Raw genomic sequence first — 23,775 nt, 5'->3', positions numbered from 1 at the left:
GACCTCAAAAATGCTCAAAATTCCGTCGCGTTATCAGTGTACCTCCAGGTTACAATTTTCAAAGTGAGCGGCGCGTAAACACGCTGTGATGAATTCAGACGCCATTCCCCACCATTCTTCTTCCACGCCATTTGGATTCCTCAAATCTATTTCCTGTCTGCGTGTGAAGCGCCGTGATTAATTAGGAGGCCTGCAGCCACCTCCAAGCTGGCTCCCGCGCTTCCTTCCCCGCCTGGCTTCGCTCTCACGGATCACCTTCTTCTCCTTGAGAACAAAAGATTTCCTTCACGAGGATTCTTTTTGTTGTGTTTTAAAAAGCACAACGTGATCTTCACCTCTCAGCCTCCGTGCCTCCACAGCGCTCTTCTGGGGGGAGCGGTGTGCATGGATATTTCTGGCCAAATAACAATGCTATACACGCACAAAAAGCGCCTCCTCAGCAATGTGCTGCCCATATTCATTAGCGACTTTAGAATGCTGTTGAAATGAATCAAAGCAAAGTGCTTACATGTGGTCTTGTCACCCGCTGAACAAAATATACTGCTCCCTAAGTGTCTGCATACGCCGGTGGGGCTATTAGTGTGTATGTGTGTATGTGTGTGTGTGCTATACAACGTGTATCTTTGTATCAAGCTAGATAAACCCAAACTGTGTTTTTCGGTGGAGCGCCAAGTTGTTCCGCAATATACTGGACGAGCTGAGCTCTACTGAAAGAGCTCTACTGAAAGAGTTGCTTTTTCGGTGGAGCGCCAAGTTGTTCCGCAATATACCGGACGTCACTGAGCTCTACTGAAAGAGTTGTGAAATAAATAACAGCAATAAGAAGAAGATACCCTTCAGTGTAAGACAGCGCCACATTATTCCGCGTTAATGTTCATTTTTTTCCCCCAAAGCAAAGAGAATATATGCCTGTGAGTTTTGTCGTATACTCTGCTGCTCCGCGTATGTAGCAATAAGAAGAAGATACCCTTCAGTGTAAGACAGCACCACATTATTCCGCGTTCATGTTCATTTTTTTCCCCCAAAGCAAAGAGAATGAATATATGCCTGTGAGTTTTGTCGTGTTCGTTGTTTGTATGTGTTGCTGCTCCACGTGTGCACAACAGCAGTTGTTTGAAGGTTAAATACCGGCATTCATGACACAGCATCTATGCTAATGTTCATTATCCATGATATGCTAGCATTAAGCTAGCAGGCTTTCTATATGATGCTCTTCCTTTTCTTGGCCAATGCGCAGTGCAAACAAGCAGCAAAGAATACTTGAATAAGTGTGTTTCAACCATTTTAAGTGGGTTTGAATATATATAAATGAGTTATGCCAGTAAAAGTTAAGTAAGCAAGATTCTTTAACCGTCCACTCTGTATGGTCAGTGAGAACGGATCAGAGTGAAACAGTGGGGATTTTTTTTTTTTTAATACTCTCCATATCGCACAATTTCATGATTCCGGCCATCTTGCACAACAAAAATAAACAGAATGACTAGAAATTGTATGGTCAGTGAGAACGGAACAGAGTGAAACAGTGGGGATTTTTTTTTTATACTCTCCATATCGCACAATTTCATGATTCCGCCCATCTTGCACAACAGAAATAAACAGAACGACTAGAAATCATCCGGTCAAAAAAATACTTGTCACACATGGGCACATCATACATGCAATGTACGTGTTCTGATTGATCCAATTGCCTCTGTCAGTTATTACTGATAACCACCACTGGGCACAATCGAAGCAAAAAGAGTTGAATAATCACGTGATGGCACGTAAAATTAATCAATGTCACACAGTGTACACCATATATATTTTCTCAACTCAATGATGCGCATCGCCTGCGTGATGGATTGACCGTGTGCGCAAAGTGAACGTGATCAATGCCGTACGCCTGCAGAGAGGTCACTTTCATATGGAGGGAAATGAGGAAAGACGCCGTGTGAATAAAATCAAAACAGAGTCTGTTATGTGTGTCCAAATGCAAAAGTTTGTCTCCCTCAACTTGCTTATTGCATTTTTTTTTTTTAATAAAAACGGAAACACAAGGGATGGATGGCATTCAAACAATGGAAAAGATTGCATTTGATTTCATGTTATTATTGGCATATTCATATTTTGATATTGCAAATATTTTGATGTTCATAAATAATTCAGAAAATGGAAATGTTCATAAATAGTTGCTGTTATTTAAAAAAAAACAAAAACAAAATAAAAACATTGTCGCTGTTGCATATTAAGTTTCATTTCAGAAGGATGCTTGAAGTTCCACTTTGGGTAGGACTCCCGCTCCAGTTTGTAGTCTGACTGACTTTGATGCGACTGTGGCGAATACACAGGCAGACATTACCCTTGTGAAGAAGTCAAGAAATACATTGAAATACACGCCATTTCTTCTTTACCGTTGGAAAAATGAGGAACTATGCGGTACTGTTTTATCATAGCTGGTTGGTTGATACAATACAGACAATGTAAACTTATTGGTCAAGCACTCATTTGAGGGCCTATCTAGAAATGACAAAATAAACACGCATGCTAATGTGAGCTGAACCTGTCGCCATACATCAGCCGTGGACTCTGTCACGTCACATTTATTTATTTCGTCTCACAAAAAGGGCTTAACTCTGCAGATACACTTCACAATCTCCACGTAGATTTCTCTTCCGTTCCCATCGTTTCCCTTTTCGCCCGATGCGTTCAATGCGGTGTGTTTTTGTTTTTTTGTAGTTTCAACGTTGAACACACGCTCCAGTCGAGGTTATAGTTTAAATACATTCATTGACAATAAACCTTCATTTACTCAAACAATTCCAGAAGGCCTTAGACACACAATCAGATATTACTCTCTGTATTCCCCTTTTTGATTCAGCCATTTGGCCGTCGTCGTCATCATCATCATAATAATCGTAATCATCATCATCTCCTTGAGGCGCAGCTGGTGTACTGCGCCGTGCAATAACGCTTTCCTTGTCCAATGACATGTGGCTCAATGGGCTTGCCAATCATACGCGCGTGCGCACACACACACACACACACACACACACACACACAGGCTGAATGGGCTTGCCTATCACACGCGCGCGCGCACACACACACACACACACACACACACACACACACACACACACACAATCCCATCATTCCGTCACCCTTCCTATCAACACTGCATGGCATTAAGTGAAGCCGGTATGCCATTGCTTAATTTTTTTGTCTTTTTTTTTCCGAATGTTCCTCTCTCTGGCATGCCAAATTGGCTCCTCTGCCATCCTGGTGGCATGACAACAATGCTCCCCTTACTTGCTTGTTCCAAAAAAATAAAATCAAAATCACAGCAATCTTCAACTCTTTATCAGTCAAGGTCTGACTCGGGGTCTTACCACACTGTTAAGCACCATGACGTGTATTTAGGCTCAAAGCACTAGCCATAATCAAAACCTCTTGTCTTGGTTCACAACAAAAAGTGATGACAACTTAACTTTTATGGACATTTTTTTTTTTTTTACATCTCGTGGTCGTTTTTGACCACACAACATATTGTTGTTTTGTACACCACATCTTTGTCACACAGCGTTTCTTGGTTGGTCTGTGACCATCTGTTTTACAGTTTATCTGTGACTTTATGCATACAGCATTACTTTTTTTTTCTTTCTTTTTCTATATGTGTGCTGCACAAGCATGTGTCACAATGTCACTGCGGGGTTATTTTGCCACATCAAAGGCACACAAAATAAGTCCTCTGGTCCTCTTTCCATGCGCCGTCCGTCTCCATTTGTGTCGTGTACGCCTCTGGACTCCCTCTCATCTTTTCCTCACTTTTTGTACCCACCCGCGTCCTCTGCACTTCCTGAGGGAGAAATGGGAGAAACTCAAAACAAAAATGATTGAAAAAAAGACACACGGTTGTTTTCCCTCCTTCTTCCTTCCATCCTCCTTCAAAAATGTCATCCCCTTCAAAAAACAGGAGAAAGCAGCTGAGTCAAAGCTATGCCCACGAATCCCCACAGCCAGCCCAAATCTTCCTATTGTTGTCCGTGCCGCTTGCTCTCCCTCACGCCCGTGCTGGCTTTTTGTCCGGGTTGCAACTCGCCAAACTTTTGTGCGTCCGCCAATCTTTTTGGATCAGGTTGTGCTGTGTTTTTTTTTTTTGCCAAGTGCTGGTTGCGAAATGTGCGTGGTCTGGAAAAATTATAGCTTGAACTCCCTGAATGGAAGCACATTTTCTCCTTTAATGGCAGTTGGGTCTTTTTGCAGGAAAAAAAAATATTATGCTAATCAATGCAATGATTCCAAGTTGGTGTTTTTCATTCGGCAAATTTCTGATATTTGTTGGTCAGTGTAACTGCTGTGATTGTATGTTGACAGAAATATGCAAGAATCACGTGCAAATGATGGCAATGATGCTATCGAGTTGGAGTTGTTGTTCGTCTGACAATTTTTTAAATGGTTATTTGTATTTGTATTTTTCTTTCTTTGCAATGTGTTTGGGATGATAGTAGTGGTTTGTGTTAAAATCCAAAGAAAAGGAGAATTTTATAAGAGAAATCTCATTGTCAGACGCAACAATACAAGTTTAAATTGTCTGCCTTTTCTTTAGATGTAGTTAAATAGAGTAAAGTGTAGATAATCAATCAGTGTGTAGAGATTGATATGTTGTTTAACAAACACACACACACACACACACACACACACACACACACACACACACACACACACACACACACAGATACACACGCTTGCATACCTGTACTTGCCTGAAAGGGCTGCTTAAGTGGACGTTTAATCATCATGGTCCTTTTTCTTGGCTGCACACAAACACGGTGCACACACACTCACAAATACACAGAGTTGCGTGGTGGCGTATTGATTTTCTGTGTCATCCAGCCGTTGTTGCTTAAACAAGGCGGTCATAATGGAGCGACATTGTTTAGTCTGCTCATTCAAGTGTGACTGGCTGACATTGATCGTTGTCTGCATCTTAGGGAATAAATCATACTGCATGTGTGAGTGTCGCTGCGTGGGTGTGAGTGTGTGTGAGATGGCATGCAAGCGAGCTTGTGGGCCTCGAAGTTGTGTGTGGTATGTTTTGACCTCACTTTTTGAAGTCAGTTTTCCAAGTGAAGAGACTGCATCGATGGAAGTCTTCCAACATGGGGGACACAACAAATCACAGAAATATACCGCTGCTATCAAAGTATATCCCCAGATGAATGCTGATAATACTAATTATATAATGTAATACAATATAAACCTGTGTATAGATTTGTGCTGTATCAAGACATGCAGTACATCAGTTTCATGGTTTTTTTTTTGCATTAACAATACAGTACTATCAACTTAACATAAAATGCTATGTTTATTATAAGAATACGAATGCACCATTTTTTCTGGTATTTTTAAAATGAAATTATATTATGTTTGTCTGTAAATGTACTATTTTCCAGCTTTTACTATATTTATTTATTATTTTTATTTATTTAATTCACATTGTTAAATGTTATTTTGAAATTTAATATTATTGGTTTTACTTAGTTTTTTTCTATTTTAGTCATTTAATTTCTATTGTTTTAAATCGTATTCTATTGAAAGTTACTTTTAGTTTTTATTTTTCAATATTTTATATTAATTTATTATTAGATTTGTTTAAGTGTTTTCCGAGCTTTGATTCCATTTTCGTGGTTCAGCTCCATTGTCGCTCAACTTCGCAGAGCCGACCTCACGTTCTTCTTCATCAAAATTGTCAGGATTGAATCAACACTGCCTCTTCTGGCCGCAACCAAGCAGTGCACTCCATTTTTTTTTTCTTCGACGCCCTTACGATTCCACATCCCATGTCATCCATGTGGTTTTCTTATTTTCTGTAACGTATGATGCTAATTTGGTCGAGCGAGCATGCGCAGTGGCGCGACGCGCGTACCGATTGGTCTCACGGAGTCCCGTATTGGGAGACGTTCGCTCGGCTCTGCATCATTAAACCCATACTGAGCTTGAGTGGGGGCACACGTGCACGGGAGGCACGCGCATTTCTGTGTGTGTGCGATGATGCATCCACGAATTTTAAGATTGAATATGGTCAGCAATGACGCAACGATGGTGTCGAGCCGCTCCATCACACGACTCGTTGGCATCTTTCTTCGCTTTTCACCGTTTCAGCGTTTTCTGTGTGTGTGCGTGTGTGTGTGTGTGTGTGTGTGTGTGTGTGTGTGTGTGTGTGTGTGTGGGTGCGTGTGCGCGCGCACGCGTGCTGTTGCAAAGACTGAATATGCACAAGTGTCTGAGCGAGACAGATTGCGAGATCTGGGATTGTTTGAGGAAGTGCGCGTGTGTGCGTGCGTGTGCATGCACGCTCCTCAGGCTGTCTAATTGGGACACGGGTTGAGCCATTTTTTGGGCCGTGCGTCCCACATGAGCATCGCTGTAAATCTTGATAACGGCACGAAGCGTGTCAAGCCAGTTTGTGACTCTGTCACGTAGCCGATATACACACAAACACACACATACGCACACACGACACTTAGTCCGCATGCGCACATATACCAGTGTCCTAACTGCCTATTACCGCGGAGTTGATGCACCTCTGTGGCACTTAGCGCGGCTTTACTGGGCTTCTATGAATACATTTGGAGATGAATATTGCATGTAGATGCAGTGTCCCGCGCTTGTTCGGTTCAAACCTTTGTGAAATCAAGCGGCCAGAAATGGGACGCGTCAGCACTCTTGCGGCCACACGAGAGGTCTCAAAGTGTGCGGTGGAGCATTTTAAGCTGAACAAAATTGCTCAACCCGGACTGTACTGGATTTAGAAGTACTTTTTTTCCCCACTCATAAGATATAATGGAAATTATTTCATTTTTTTTGCACTGTCATATGAGTTAAAAATAATTAAATCACTTGGAAACATCAAAACAACCCCCAAAAAATCTCTGGCAAAATGTTTTATTGTGACATGCTGTCTTGGAGTAAGCGTTGCAAATGCCTGCCCCCAAAAAAGACTATTAAAAAAAAAAAAAGCAAAAAGAAGACTGAATCCTTGAATGCTTGATGAGCTATGGTCTGACACGACAAGCTAACATTCTTGTGTGAAGTCATGCATGATGGCAGTCCATTTCTTGGAGTCGATTTTGCATAAAATAAAAGGAAATGGAAAAACTCAAAGCAAATCATCGGATGTTTGTTTTAATGTTTTGCTATGGTTTGGCACGACGTGCTTGTGTGATTTCATGCATGGCTATCGCTCAAGTTTTAAAAGATGTCAAATCGTGGAAAACAGCATTACCGCCACTACAGCTACGGGGAGTAGGGAGACAGGCAGGAGAGTCCTTGAGCTTTGGAGAAGTAGATTTGGTGGTGGAACCTGGAAAGCATACAAGGAAGTAGGTTAGATAAGAAGAAATGGGACACCGAGGTGACTGAGGTGAGGAAACAAGAATACATGGAGATGTGATGTAGACCAACGGCGGACGCGGCAAAGGCCGAAGAAAGAGACAGATGATGACATGGTGAACATTAAAGGTGATTAAGGAAAGAGATGGAAATTTGTTGACTGGTTCTGGTGGTGTGCTGGATAGAGGGAAAGAATATTTTGAGGAGATGACGAATGAGAAAAATGAGAGTGAGAGAAACGCAAGAGTCGAAGAGGCACTTGTGGTGGACCAGGACGAAGCAATGATGACTAAAGGGAAAAATGAAAAAGCCGTCGGTCCTGATGACATACCGGCGGAAGAATGGAAGCATCTAGGACACGCGGCCGCGAAGGTTTTTGCGCAGAAATGAGGATTTGGTTTCATGTCGTGGAAGAATGCCACAGATGCATTTATTTGTCTTGAGGGTGTTGAGGGAGAAGCAAAAGGAGCTGCATTGTGGCTTTGTCATTCTACATGAAACCTTTGCCAGGCTACCCAGAGAGGAACTCGGATACTGCGTGAGGAAGTCTGGAGCGACAGAAAAGTTACAATAACACCGTGAAAAAAATATATTTGTTGAATTTTATTAGATCAAGTGGTTGCATGAAATAAAATCGTCTGGATCCAGATACATTTTTTTTAACCCTTTCAGGGACAGCGGTTACTCCAGTGGACAGCTTATCACGTTATCAGGTTACAGGGTGCATGAAAGGGTTAATGTACATGCATCCAAAAAAAACCCGAACTGGATCCAGATGATTTTATTTTGTGCAGCCACTGGACAAAATAAAATGGAGTCAATCCAACACACAGTTTGCTTTTCCTAAAACGTTTGAGTAACTCACGGAAGAGCTCATGCCGGAACAAAGCGCTTTGAATGGTGCTGGATCCGCACGAGCCAATTAAACTTCGCTCCTGTAGGGGGAGTCATTACATAGCAATTTATTTATCTCAAACTGTGGTTAATTTGATCCTCCCACCCCTGCGTTTCCCATTGAAGTACTTCGCGTGGTAAAAGTGTTTGTTAATAAATGGGAGAGGAAGACGGCTAATAAACTCCCATCCAGCTGGTAGATTTGGGGAAAGCCAAAATCGATTGGTCTCGATGTGAAGTCGTAAAAAACCGAGCGTGGCGACACCAGTTTGGCCCAATGTTGGGCTTCGCAAAATAAAATGGGGCAGACGGCAAGAGGGCCACATCACAGCGAGTTAGCTTAATTGAAAAAGGCAAAGGGAGGAAATCGTTAAACAAGCCCCTACTTGTGTCGCCATGATTAGATTCCCCTGCTGGTGTCATGCAGATTAAATTCTTACCCCTCCCCTCCCCACCTCTTGATTTCCCACTAACAAACTTGAAGCTCTCAGGGTGTCGGTACTTGTGTGCAGTTGTTGACGACGAGGCGAATGTCTGATGACACCCATTTTCTCAGTCAATCAGACAGTGATTAGAACATTTATTACGCCGTCGACTATTTGTCCCGGCGTTATTAAAACATGGGCGGACCACACGTCGACACGGACGATAGCTACTCATGCTAGACGCACTAAGTGAATCTGGTTTGGTTTTTGCTTGGCTGTGATTCATCTCTGACCTTATTAGGCTGGAGTCGTGTGTTAAACAGCAAGTCATCAAATTTTGGCCACACGCACTGACAACAACTCAAATGTTTTGCAGTTTACCATCTGAGTGGTTAAAATTTGGTAGCATTTGGACGAAAATGAGTTTGCCTTTGAATGACCACTGGAAATCTCCAAAAAAAATGTCTGCTTCAAACCAAAATGACGAGCCACAGGTGCCTTTGCAAACATGAATTGTTGAGACTTTTTGTGGGTCTTCTCATGCTGGATGTGCCGACCAAATTTCATGTGGCTCAACGAAAGCTGGCTTCAGGGGAATGACTTTTCAAAACATTCAAGTCGAGATAACGGGGACAATTTAAAAAATAAATTGCCATGCCTTGTTCTGACTACACACAATGGCAAAAATTTAAATGTTTCAGAATATCGCATTGCCACCTCTGTCCCTTATGCATGGTTAAAATTTGGGAGAGCGGTCGTAAAAAATCTCCAGGACGGGTTAGTTTTGAAATGAGCCCTGGAGATAGCGGAAATGCCCCAAAACGCTCCACTTCAAACCAAAAAAAAAAGCAGACCTTGCATCTCTTTTTTTTATTCATGAGTTCATGAGTTTTCGGTCTACTCCTTATAGACAGACCAACCAAATTTGCACTTCTACAAATAATAGTCATGCCTACCAAACTTCATGTTGACAGTGACGCTTTGCGCCATCCAGTTCTTGATGTTTCTTCTTCTTCTTCTTCTCACTTTTCACAACTTCCCCCATCCTCATTACCCCTCATGATTTTTTTTCCGTCTGCTCCCAAAGATGAAAACTCGAAGCAAAGCCGAGCGCCGACTGCCGCACACGCCTAACCCCAGCCCCCTATTGCACATGTATATATTCCCTTTCTTTAGAGCCCATCAGTAAATCCGTAAACCACCACCCCCACCCCCACTACTCTCATTAGTTGTTACAACACTTGACTGTTAAAGCCATTTGAAACGTACCACGCGGTGTTTGTTTGTTGGTGTGGCCCAACGCTGCTATGCGCCTTGCATCTCATCAACATTAAAGTAAATTGCGTTTGCATGTCGCCGGATAATTTCCCAGGAGTCTTTGAGACACAAAATACTGATCCCGATACAACAAACAGCGAGGAAACTTGACGCCATACCATTTTTTTTCCCCTCCCCGCCTTCAAGCCAACGTTAACAACAACATGAAAGTTGCGAGCAGAACTGCGATCATCACACGGCCATCAATGTTTAACGCTTGCGTTGACAAGAAAAAGCCCATCTGTACTCTACCGGGACAATACGGGACGCATATATTTAGGGGCCCGTTACAATTGAAAAATCTTGACTGTGTCGATAAAAAAGGGCTTGAAGTTTCAATTGGAGAACTTTTCAGTGTGACTAAAGGGAGTTTAAGGATTTGAGGGGATGAGTATGACTAACTGAGCTTCTCCCGACCTTCTGACAGTCAGTAGGTCACATTACTTCTGACCCATTAGCTGACTGGTACTCGGGCTCTTATCTGCCCTAGCAACAAGCGCCCTCCCGTCACTTTCTATCTCTGTCTTAAGCCACCAAGCCGTCCTTCCCTTCCTTTTCTTTTCCCTTGCCTTTCCCATATGCGCCACATGTCCCCGGGATGTGTCACACTTCCATGTCTAGACTGTCAGAGGCGTTCACGTCCTCACCGCGTTACCGCAGGTGACAAGGATCCGAGCCCCTGTGACTTTTAGTCAATTTTCCGACTGTACCATGTTGCCCGCGGGCTACCGCTAAATAATTCCGTGGTGAAAAGACCTGATATAAAAGTTTTGATGTGAGCGCAAAAAAGGGTGAAATCTCAGTGAGGTACAAAAGCGAGGTGCCAGTGTCGTGGAAGGGTTTCGCTCAAGGAGACAAAGCACCTAAAAGGCCAGCGGAGGGTGAAAGGAAGGGCAGTGTTGTCACTGTATGCTGCCCTAAATTTCCTCCAAACATTTGCCTAATTTATTCTCTTAACCTAGTGTTTGCTTCCAGGCAAAGAAAGCAGTCACCTACAACATATTCCCGTTTTACTATTCCCGTTTATTCTGTGAAGTGTATCCCCAGCTATTGGCTAAAAATATCCATCTCCATTGGTGATTTTTATACATGCACACGTCTGGTGTATATATATTTTTTCGAAATCCAATAATCTTTAAACCATTTATTTTTGAAGATTAATCTTGTGGGATGAGTTTGAAAAGATTATAATCCTCTCTGGTGAATTGTGTTCACTGTGCGTCCCTTTTTGAACCATTTTCGTTCTGTTGGTGCAAACGTCATGACATTTTCAAAGTGTAGGTGTGATTTTTGTCATTTTTCCAATATGAGCTCTTTTTCCCAATCATCGCGTTGTTCGTTTTGGCTCCAGCGTAGCCACTTTTGGCCAATTGAAACCCCCTCTGACAATGACTTTTTTTTTTTTTTTTTTTTTTTAATTCTTAGGAAGTCGGCCATCTTGGGCACATTTTGGCAATGTTTTCATTGTACAGTGCAGCCTTTAGATGTGAGTCTAATTTGTTCTATGATCACGCTCATAACTCAAAACACATCTCAAATCATCTTTTCTCATTGAAATGGAAATTTCTTTGATGTGTTCCAAAGGACCCCTCCCCCCCCAAAAAAAAAAAAATTGGCCACCTGGGGGCAGTAGAATGCAGACTTACAGATACTGGAAGCAAGGAGACAGCCACTCCTCAGTAAGCCGCTGTAATATTCATTCCACAGAGGATAAAGAAAATATGACTGTGAGTATTATTATATGATCTGTAATGGAGTCAATGATAGTAACTAGCAATGTGATATGATGTAAACGAACGTGTTATGTCACAGTCACTGCCAAACAAAACCAAACAGAGCCAACGAAGCCAACCGTTGTCAGTGTTGTACTTCTCCAGTCCAAGAGGGGTGGCATCAAGCCGCTAGCAGCCATTATCAGCTCTTTAGATGGTGTCGGTCAACACACACGCGCGCACACACAAAAACACACGCTCACAAGTTGGCACTTAGTAGGCTAAGAGGCGGAAAGTCACATTTATTTGGTCCAACTGCGACAGCAGCTTCTGTCTCACTAATGTGTTTTCGTGAAGGATTGCGGGGGGGTTTCAGGCCTTGCGTTAAGTACTTTGAAAGTAAGAGAAGTACTGTACTGTAATTAAGGAGGAGTCATACAGAATGCAGTAGACAAGGTGTTCTGGCAAACATAAGATTTTTTTTTTTTTTTTTTTTTTAACAAATGAGACACATGTTGCTTCACCAACTCTAACAATATTATTATAAGTCCTGAAACTACTCAAGATGCTCCTGCCACTATTAATACTACATTTACTCATCCATCTCCTCCACCTACAACAGCAACTTTTACTCCACGTACTAATATAATAGGACATTTAATACTTAGATCCAGTATACTACTACTCCTATGACTACAACTACTGTGATGACTCCTAGTACAACTACTCGACCACTCAGACTACTACTGCCACTAACTTGTCCAACACTACAACGCCTATGACAACTACTACTACTTATACTCTTAAAACAACGAATAATCTCACGACTAATTCAATTTTACGACACTACTGCTACATCTAAAACTGCTACAGCTATTACTAATCACACTCCTACTACCAGTACTAAAAGCCCTTCTAGTATGACTACAAGTAGTACGATTTCTACTCAATCTACAACTTATACAACTATTTGTAGTCTTACGACGACTACTACTACTATTAATATTACTACGATTTCTACTACTACCACTACTACTATTTGTTGTGTTTGTAAATACTTTTAGTAGTTGTGATTTTGGTTGTGTGAAGCACATTGAGTTAGCTTGTGTATGAATTGTCTGATCTGAATCACGTTGCCTTGCCTTACTAAGGTTACCACTACTATTATTATGACTGCTACTGCGACGACTACTAATCCCACCACCCCTGCCACTAATACACCTCCAGCTCCTCACTCTATGACCCACTTGTAACTATGTGGAACCTTATCGTCATCTCTCTTTTGCGTTCATAAGTCTGAAAGCAGCGGGGTCTTGAACCATGCTAAGACGGATGGGGGGGATTTCCCCGCTGCTGATATACCAATAAACTTTACTACAGTATATCGTGCGGAACAAAAGTTCTATTCATCCGCGGGCCCAGCGTGGATTCGCCGGGAAAAGGGCACCGCCCGAGAGAGGCTCGTATTAATTTGACGATATGAATCAACGTGACACGTCTTCCCCTCTTGTTTGCTTTTTACCACTGTTTGATCCGCTTTTCAATCGAATAGTTTGTATGTAGTGACTCTTGGTCACCCCCCCTTTCCCCTTCCATCGCACGATTTGGGGAACAGTTAGTCAATGGAAGACGAGAGAGAGCCCAGGGAGCGCAGAATAATGGCCGTGATTAAAGCGTTCCCTCGTCTAAAAGGTTACACTGCTCTCGCGCCAGGATGAATGGACGCAATAAGAGCGCTGGTCTCACGTGAGCTTGTAACTTGTTAGCCAGCTTGTCTGTCTGTGTAGAAGATGCTTTTATCGCGGAATAATTCAAGCAAATTAAGGTGGAAATCACAAGCGACGTTTGCATTGTTTCGTTGGGGAAAGGGGAAAGAGAGGTTGAGGGGGTTGCGTTCGGTCCCTAACGTCCGACTTGGGAAGCATCGGGGAGGTCACGTCTGTTTCTTTAGGCAGCTGTTGTTGTTATGATCTCGCACAGGAAGTAGCAAGATGACTGACATTTTGCGGGCTCCTCCCTGTTGACATTGGCGTCCCCAAAGTGGATGTTGGGACAAAGGTGGGGCAAGCTCATGTCTGCACTCACTTGTGCTGATACTATTTTGTTAATTTGTACAATTCCCAGAGATAAGTTTGCCAAAAATATGGTACAGTGATAACACACTAATCGATATATTGGAAGAAAAAAAAATCCACGATACGAATAACTTAGCACATTTAATACATCACAAAACAAGTGCTGATCCAGCATTATACAGTGCTTTAATGTGTACTATTTCACTTTCATACTGCAGTGGCAAAACTCCCAGTCCTCACAATAATCAAAACTGAAGTTCAAAACAGGCAACGATTTGCTCATTTCTTTAAAAGTAGGTTTTAAAAAAAAAAATCAATAAATGTAATTATCAGTTGCTGAAGATATTTTCCTCAAATTTCAACTACCCTGCCATTACCATACCATTTTGGTATAACCTCTTTTGACACAACCCACTCATCTTTGCATCTACATGATTAAATAAATATGTCGCTGATTGTTGTGCTGGTTTAACTTGTCCTGCCTTGAAAAATGTAAAACATTGCGTGTTAATTTAATAAGGACGGCCATAAGAATGGAGTGATTAAAAAAAGGAAGGAAGAAGAGAGAACACATACAGAACAAACACAGAACCCCACTTGAAAGCAACTCTGCAGCTCGCAAATCTTCACAACTTAATGAGTTGTCTGTATGTGTTCCTTGCTTGCCAAATGACCAGATGTGTGTGTGCGGGTGTGGGTGTGGGTGTGGGTGTGTGGAGGCGTACACTCAAAGGTTATCCTTATGCGTGTGTTTGCATAGCTGTTGACATGCGGTAGTTATTACATGTATATTTGCAGTCGGCGAACTATTCGAAACACATGTCTTTCTTTCTTTCCTGGCTACTGTTGAAAACGCACACACACACACACACGCACACACACGCACACACACACACACACACACACACACACACACACACACACACGTGCGCACAAACGCTGATACAGGGTTGCAACCGGCTACCGAAGCAATGCTAATTAATACCATATTGTATGCGTTGGAGTTAACCTTTCCACTCTTGTTTCTCTCTCCCGTGCCTTTGCGGTGCTTTTATGACGGTGTCGGAAACCCCTTCGATGCTTCACTTTGCCGAGTCGATTTACGCGTGAACAAAATCAAAGCAAAAAATAGGGAGATTTTGAACCTGACCACTGTGCCTCCTTTCCTGGGTATTGCACAAAAAAAAAACAAAGTTGTGCAAGTAACAACAAAGAGCACAAAGTTCCCCCGCAGCGCAACGCTCATGAGTTTTTACAGTATACCTATTTACTGTAAAAGCCCTTGCGTGTGGGGAAAGGAAAGACGCACGCATGCGAGAGTTGCTGTCGGCCACAGCTCACGCCCGAATACTCACACACAGACTCAACCTTACATGCCACCTCACCAGGCCCCGCCTCTTAAAGGCTCGTGCCTGCACACCATCAATACCGACAGTATTTTGGATACATTTAATGCTTTCAAATTTATTTAAAACTTTCTAGTACACGAGATGAACATTCGATAGCAGCATCGGGTCTATTTATGATAGACATGCCTGCAAAATTCCATGTCAATTAAAAGGTGAAAAAAAAATCTGAGGGGGAACCCTTCCAAGATGTAGGATTTGACGATCATTTGTTTACCCAGGCAGACCTCATCACGATGAACCTGTCTCCTCTCTGGTAAAATATTCCACCATATCACCGTCACATTTTCCCCATCCCGATGATCCCCCGTAACCTCTTTCAGCCTTCCTCCGTATACTGATGACCGTCTCCTTGTCAGTCTGAGACCACGCCACGGCGGGGGCTTGCTACTTGGCATTCAAATGTGTGTGTGCGATTGCAGAACCAATTACGTCTCACACCGTGTTTGCTTCTTGGTTTGCCCCCTCGGCCTCGCCTCTTCCCGATCGGGCCAACTCTGTCCATTATTTTGCGACATGAGGAGCGTTTACTGTTCGATTGCCATCATGGGCTTGATCAATGTTGCGGTTGAATTTTTGCTGATGTAGCACAGAGCTTGGCCGGATTTCTGATCACGAATGAAACTGAAATTTGTCCTCCAAATAGTATCGAACTGAACCAAATTTTATGGATCGACAAATTTTTATTGCATTTTCCCAATCTTACCGGAAACTGGACTAGAATTTATCAATCCGACCTGAAATGTACCAAATCAAATTTTGTGGAAAGGTGGCTTAATTGGACATTTGGTTGCATGCATTTTCCTGTGTCACTGTTCGTTATAACACAACAGCGGAAAGGGGGGTAAAAAAATTCAACTCGGCATGTTTACAAATTCCGATGAAGTGTCTACTGTGAACAGGATTCATTGGTCCGATCCGTCCCAAAATAAACCAAAGTTGATGCGAACCTATCTTTCAATGCGGGTTCTGTTGCTTTTTTTTTTTTTGGTTGTTGACTCACAGATTAAAAATCAAACCCTTCAAAATGTAGCCTGCTCACGGATGTCAGATTTCTGTCTTGCTCTCTTTTCAACTGACTGACAACCAGCAAGACGAATCAGACAAGTCAAAATGTAACATGTTGGTGTTAATGAATAAAACATCAGTTTGTTCCTACTCTGGTTTGGATTGGATTCCGTGTTGTTACGTCGCTTGCTCATTCCGTCACATTACGAGGGTAAAAAATGCCAAATTCTCATGAAGGAAAAAAATAATAATAAGAAAAAAGCTACTCATAAAGTTGTTCGAGCATCAGATGTAATCGCAGTCAGATGGGACTGAGGCGGAACACCCTTGCAGGGAGATTTTTCTTCATTTTGAGACATAAGCAATATATATGACAGAGTTCCGTAACTTCCAACGCAGTCGCATGACAAAGTCCAACCCAGATATGTGGTAACTTGGAGTTAAGGCAAGGGGAAAGAATGCGACGGGGTGGGAACGTGAGGCAGCCCAGACAGCGCTGAGCCGCAAACCACAGGCTGGCCGCTGGGATGGCACCTCCACCCCATCGTCTGGGCTTGCCAGCCTTGTAAAAAGTGGGACCCGGGACGCACACCAGCGCTCAGATGGCAGCACTTAGCTGTAATAGTCGCCTACTTCAAACGGAACGTCGCCTCCCGGGCCAAACGTGAGAGCAGAGCGGACCTGAGACCATTTTATGAAAAGTTTCGGCCCCCGGGGTGCTTTTAGGAGACAACGAAGGAAAAAAAAAAAACAACGGTCGTCTGAGGGCCACATAATGCACAGTCAAGCTTCACGGGAAGGGTGGAGGACAAAGGCTTAAGCGGGCTGTGAGCAACGTGCCCACCCACGCGCTACTGGAGTACAAGGCTACCTCATTTAGGCCAGCAGAGGCCTTCGGGCTACTGAGAACTTTTTTTTAGTCATCATCAATGTTAAAGGGGGGGGTGGGTGGAGCATCATTTGATGCTTTGATCAATAATTCTTTGACAAATGTAACAAGGGACTTTTTGTTAAAAATGGTCTTTGAAAATTCCCTCTTTGCACACCCTTAAGAGATTATAACCACTTCTCCACTATCTGGAAATTTCTGCATTTTTCCCACTGTGGGGGTCAAGTTTACTCTGCAATTTTCTGGTTTTGGGGTTCGTAGCGGCGCTGTAATGGACGGGACATTTCCTGTGTGTAAAAGTCTTCCACATTGCCGGGACTGAAGCGTGAAAACCTGAGATCAGAACCACGATGATAATCTCATCGAATGAGTGAAACAGAGGCAGATCCTTGTCCCTTTCAGACAGAATTCACACAAGCGGGACATTCCAAAACTTTACATTGCCGATGCTGCTTTGCTGTTTAGATAATTGAATGTGTGAGCAATGAATCTCGCAGCCCCTTATACACAGGTTGCACCTATCTATGATAGTAACTGGGAAAGAGGAATGTTTTTCTTACATCATTTCTAGTCATTCTCTTTTATTTCTTTTGCGCAAGCTGTACGGTTTTCACAAAGAGCACTGGCGAAAGGAGACAACGCATCTATGACTTGACGACATGTCGTACGTGTCCATACTCGTGTACATACATGTCGCATTACAGTTCGGTCTCACTCCCATAGAGACGTCATGACACTCGGGGGACGGATTATCTGTCCCACCATCAGTACCGAGCACTCATCTACGCTTGACATCTTCACTTTTGTATTGATTCATCTGCACTTTGCCTCGTACACACGCGCACACACACACACACACACACACACACACACACACACACACACACACACACACACACACACATACACACACATACACAAACACGGTTAGAAATGGGGACAAGAACACACATGGGGATTTAGAAAGTGGCTTCGGTTGCTCTCTCTCTCTCTCTCTCTCTCCCCCCTCCTCCCCTCTCCCTTCCTCTTCTCTCTCTCTCTCTCTCTCTCTCTACCCCCCCCCCCCATTCCGAGCACTTAAAGGGATCCGGGCATGCGTTGGAAGGAGCGATGGGGGGAAAGAAAGAAGGCAAGTGTGCTCAAAGATCACAAAAGTGGAATATGTTCCCAGCCTGTTTTAATCTTCCTGTTTTTGAATGCCTCACCAAACAGCCGTTCAATTTGCATAATTTGTGAAGGGAGCGGATCACTGCCTCATCCTTGATTCTTAATTTTTCTTTTTTTAAATTTTTACTCTTCCCTCCAAGGGGGGAAGTGGGTGCGCGTTGGCCGTCACAAGCTCCGGTGACTGAGTGCAGAGGCATACGCCAGTAAATGAGTTGGACTTGAGGCTATTTTCCTCTTGGTTTCCTCTCCACTATCAGTGGCCTCAACCCCCCGCGCCCCCCCCCCCAAAAAAGGGAATCACAAAGAACATTAGAAAGTGTGTGCCAGATGAATGTGTGTGTGTGTGTGTGTGTGTGTGCGTGTGTGTGTGTGTGTGTGTGTGTGTGTTAAATACAAAGTACAAAAAGAAATTGCTCTTTTTCAAGGCTGGGCAGAACATTGAAGCAAGCTGCCGTCTTTTAAATATGCTATTCAGAGATGCAAATGCAAAGCTTAACGTACTTGCTTTTTTTTGGGGGGGGGGGTATTTGCAAGGACATTTCAAGCTCACTTCTGCTCGCCTCTTGTGTCAAGTAAATCATGGAGAACATTAGAGGGGACTGGTGGTGCAGTGATTACATTATGATCTAGTGCGGGCAGTCTCAGACGGTGGTGCGCAAGATTAAAAGTGCAATGGTGGTCTGGTATAATGAGGACACCTCGAAATACATTTTTTAAACGTGTGATTGTGTGTCATGCAGAATTATGGGAAAAAAAAAGTTCATCAGTTAGTTTTAAACACGATGTATTTAATGTTCAGTGAATCTTTGGTCCGAAGGGAACGCAAAAGGCCCCCCTGAACTTGTTACCGATAATATATCAAAATAAAAATTGGTGAAGTCATTGGGTCATATTTTCTTTTCCAAAATTTTTTTTGGTCCTCGGAGGTCTCCCGCATTGATTACAGTTTTGTTTTCCCATCCTGTCATTCCGTTTTAAAGATGAAGCAAAACTCAGACGAAAAGCTATGAAGGGGTCCTTGCACTTCCCTTCATGAGACTTTTTGACACGTCGTTTTATGATCGACATGACCACCAAATTTCATGGTGGTCAGTCAAACTGGTGTCAGGGGCGAATTTATTTTGAACTTTCCAGTGGCTGCTGCTCGCTGAGATGAATGGGCCATTATGCTCGATTTTTTTTTTTTTCCTTTGCGAAACCTGATCATAAAACTCTTGACACCATGCTCTGCCCTCATCACACGGCATTGGCAAAAAAAATGTGTTGCCAATGTAGCATTGCCCATCTGATTCTGTTATCTGATTCTGATTGGGGCAGATTTGATTCAGAACCCTTGGAATTGGCTGCTCCAAACCAAAATGGCTGACATCTCGTTTACTTTCACTCATGGACGCGTTCAGACATTTTCATTGCTCTTGTTATGGTACACACGTGCATTCGATTATGTGGCAATTCGTCAAACCGGTGTCAGATGCCGGTTTCTTGTTGAACTTTCTTATGATGGCCAAATGCTATTTTGGAATGCACTGTCCAGGTATTTCTTTAAAATTATCCGTCATTGGTTTAATAGAAATGTTATGTAACAAAAGTATTAATGGTATCGGTACTTGGTATCGGTGACGACTCAAGTGCATAGTACTCGTACTGGTGTCAGTCTAGGGGGAAAAAAAAAAGTGGTACGGAACATCCTTATCCTCAAGTCTGCTTCCTTTGACTGCGCAGCAGCATGATAAGAAATAAAACAGTCAGAATCTGGTAATAAAAGGCAAAGGCAAATTTTGCGCTCGCCCTCCTAATTGCTGCATCTAATCGGCAGTTAGGAACATTTGGTGCTCCTCTATTATTCAAATGGTGTTATTTCAATGCAAGCAGTCTTTGCTTTGAAGAAAAAAAAAACAACAACAAAAACAGAGCTTCCAGCATCAAGTGCTTAAACGTCGACTCTTTCAGTCTCACTGAACTTGAGGTGTTTCCCCATTTTGAGCAAGAAGTGAGGAATTTACAGTTGCAGAATCAACCTTTTGTCCAATTCGTGTGTGAAGCACTTCGAGCATCTTATCCACAAGACTTAGTAATGAATAGGACGTTAAATTCTTGCTCTCAGTCGGACACCATGACTTTTTGTCTCGATCTTGGATAAAAGGTCGATTGATTGATTGACGAAAAAATCGTTGTCAAAGACGTCACCTCCCCATAATGTAAGATTGGAAGGTGCTGCTGTTTCGGTAAGCAACAGACTCCAAATGGGTTCAGTGGCTAACTTATACTTCATTTTTGTGAACAATAGCGTCTTGGAATGAAGATAATGTGGAGTTTGCATACAATACCCGAATAAATAAATAGGTATGCTACATTTGTTGCACGGTTTGTGTTACAACTCTGAAAAAGTAACCAGTTCAATCATTCCGGCTTCGGTTGCAATGCTCAGTGGGGCCTAAAAAAAAAAGTTCCACAACCACACAAATACGCACACGCACGGGTCATATATTCGGACCGATGTGGAAATGGATTATTGCATTTAGTGACCAATAAACGCATTACAACCTCCATGAGCCTTGTAGCTTTTCCGCGGAGAGATGCTTTTGACGTAAGACACTGTATGCCAACTCAACGTCTTCTACCTCTGTAAAAACTGTACACAGGGGTCATTCAGTCGTCTCTCCTGCTTGGCCTCCACCCGAGAACAACCGAAGTTAGCTCATTTCCCAAAGTTGAATAGGTTTATTTTCGTTCTTGTTTCCATTGGCATGGAACTGAGAGCCAGTTAAGAGTTTGTTGTTTTTCACACGAGATTGAAAAGTGTGTACACGGCTCTTTACGAGCGAGGCAATTTGTGGTTTCATACTCGGCGAAATAGAAGCGATTGCACAGTTTTACGGGGGAGAAGAGAATGAATTGATTGTGTTTGGAAGTACAGTACGCCGCTCGTGTGCTTCCTGCATGCAGAATTCTCACAAGTCACCACGATTCATAAATAGGTTTACTTGTTTATGATTTGAAATCAAAGAGATTATTTTAATAAACCAAACGATAAATGCTGGCCTTTTTTTATTCAGAAGCAAAAATAAATTGTGTGAGGGCTTTTCCATGCACACAAAACTCACCAAAATTGTTTGGCTTGTTCAAGCTGTTGAATGTTTGGGATCGGTCGTGACCCAAAAAGTCTCTGTAGCATTCCCAGGAATTAAAAATGCTACAAAAAAAATAAATAAATAAAAAATTCTCCCTAGGCCGACTTCGTTTAACAACAGGAAGTTTTGCAGTCATGTCTTTCATAAGTAGAACCACAAAAAGACTTAACAAGTCTGCCATTTTGGCCTTGAGTAATTCAGTCTTTTGTAGGGCTTCATCAAAGACTCCAGCCAGAGATCTTGTATAACTGTTATGAGATGTGGATTGTGGAGCGATGAGTGAAAATGTTTTCATTATTGTGTGTGGGCATAGCAAGGCGGCGTAGTTTGATAAAGCAGCCTGAAACACAACCGCCCCACGTTGACAAGGTTCAAAAACGTCTTTTCACATTTAGTTGCATTGCAGGTGTGCCATTAAAAAAACAAACAAAAAAAAAAACAAAAAACAAAAACATCCTTACAGTACATCTTGAATTTAAAAGAACAAAAAGTAACCGCAAATTACTTTGCTTAATTAAATCAGGGATGGCTTTATGCGTCCCTAAACCTATTTTAGATGATGAGTTTAAAAGCATCTTTAACTTTTTGCAAGCACATCAGGTTTTTGAGATATTATGTTTCTGAGTTTGACCTATAAATGTTTTCACAATTGTACCATGCGTTGTAATTTATAGCCATGACGTTTCAGAAAGAAAAAAAAAAATCCACCTGTTGCCATCCATCCATTTTCTGATCCGCTTTATCCTCACAAGGGTCGCGGGGCATGCTGGAGCCTATCCCAGCTGTCTTTCGGCAGCAGGTGGGGGACACCCTGAACCGGTTGCCAGCCAATCGCAGTCACCTGTTGCCTTAATTCTTAAATATTACTCAATATCTTACTGCATTACTGATTTCATTATGATGTAATTATGATGAAAGCCAAGGGCAGATTTGGAATCAGCGCAAAAAAGAAAAAACATTCATTTGCATTTCTGACAAAAAAAAAAAAATTGTACACATTTGACCAGTGTAATTGAATTCCTCAAAAGGGAGTTCAACTGAAACTCATGCCACAAAAGAATTCTGCCATTTTTTAAAAGTGGTGTTTTTGAGCCATTTTGTCTCTTTCCTTCAAAACTTGACTTCTGCTCAATAATTTGTACAGTGAAACTTGAACAATGTATATTGAATCGGGTACCTCAAAATAGTGAAAAGGTTTTCCTCATTGCATGTGTGCACGTGTCAGTGACGTTTGATGACACACTTAAAAACGTAAAACTCCGCATTCACAAGGTCCAACAATGTTTCTTCAAAGCACTTTAAATTGATCCTAAATGAATTTTCATCTATTATGTTTATCAATGAACCCACCAAAAAATTCCAAGGAAACCAAGCCTGAAATGATTCGGGAAGTCTACCGTGGAAAAAGAAGTTGAGAACTTTATAACAGAGAAGAGCTATCATTAATTTACCCGTACTGTAATTAATCGAGGAAATGTAGCCAAATGACCATCTCCACCTCCCCCTCCCCCTCCCCTCCCCTCTGAATACATTTGTTCACTTTTCTATTCATTTGAATGAGCATGACTTTTGGGTGCAACGACGCATTCAGGTTCCAGTCTGGTGCAAGACTCCAAACACACACACCCACTGCTCCCCCTGCTTTTTAATTGCTCATAATGATTTTCTCCTGTTTCCCAGTGAATGTTTGTCCTATCTAATAGGAAGCACACTGTTGGCAGGATGAATATTTATTTACTTCTTATTTTGCTTTTCACAGGCGTGAAAGGCCTTGGAGCTAATTTAATTTTGCTGTGCTGTTTTGGGGAGATTGTTTCCCAATGCGTGTGTGTGTGTTTGTGTCTCTGTGTGAGAGAGAAAACACTCCAATGAGTTATAAGTGTGGATTATAATGATTTTTTTCCTCTCTAAACCTGCTAAAAATGTTAAATTTCCCATCCTGAACCAGTTGAAGATGGAAAGAGGTTGCTATATGTTCCATACCATGGGGGTTGAACGTACGGCCAGAACTGACCAGTCAGGGGGTCCAAGCCAGTTTGGGGATAAAGAACACGTTACCTGCAGTTTTTCAATCGAAGTAACTGTTTTTTATTCAGTGGCCATGGCACTTGTGGCCACTTAAATGTCTGGTCACCGAGGTGTCAAATTCGAACATCATTTTATTAATTGTGACATCATCGCGTCAAGGTTAGTGTAGCCAATCGGGTGCGTGTTTAATAGAGATGGGCGAGTACTGATACCAACATTGGTCAATTAAAGTTCAAGAAAATTTCTTGAACTTTGAATAATGGTGGCCCTACGAGGACACATCCTGGGCGTCTCAGCTAATATAGTTCAGAGAGGTGGCTTTTATTTAACTTCTGCTTTTGACGTCTGGGCTAAA

The 23,775-nt window shown here is 42.4% G+C and overlaps 1 protein-coding gene and 1 long non-coding RNA gene across 3 annotated transcripts in view; one reads left to right on the top strand and one right to left on the bottom strand.

The window, feature by feature from the left end:
• The window catches only part of LOC109520678 (netrin receptor UNC5C), a 166,935-nt gene that overhangs the window by 11,920 nt on the left and 131,240 nt on the right, over window positions 1-23,775 (top strand). The gene's annotated exons all lie outside the window — the stretch shown is intronic.
• On the bottom strand, window positions 6,908-8,002 carry LOC109520680 (uncharacterized). Its single transcript, XR_002169219.1, has 2 exons — window positions 7,700-8,002; window positions 6,908-7,339 (listed from the first exon to the last, which is right to left on the bottom strand). It is a non-coding gene; the product is annotated as an uncharacterized LOC109520680 (long non-coding RNA).

Source organism: Hippocampus comes, unplaced genomic scaffold (genome assembly GCF_001891065.2).
Source record: "Hippocampus comes isolate QL1 unplaced genomic scaffold, H_comes_QL1_v1.1 scaffold13, whole genome shotgun sequence".
NCBI lineage: Eukaryota > Metazoa > Chordata > Actinopteri > Syngnathiformes > Syngnathidae > Hippocampus > Hippocampus comes.
Note: the sequence above shows the minus strand (reverse complement) of the source record. Positions and strands in the feature narration are given on the sequence as shown.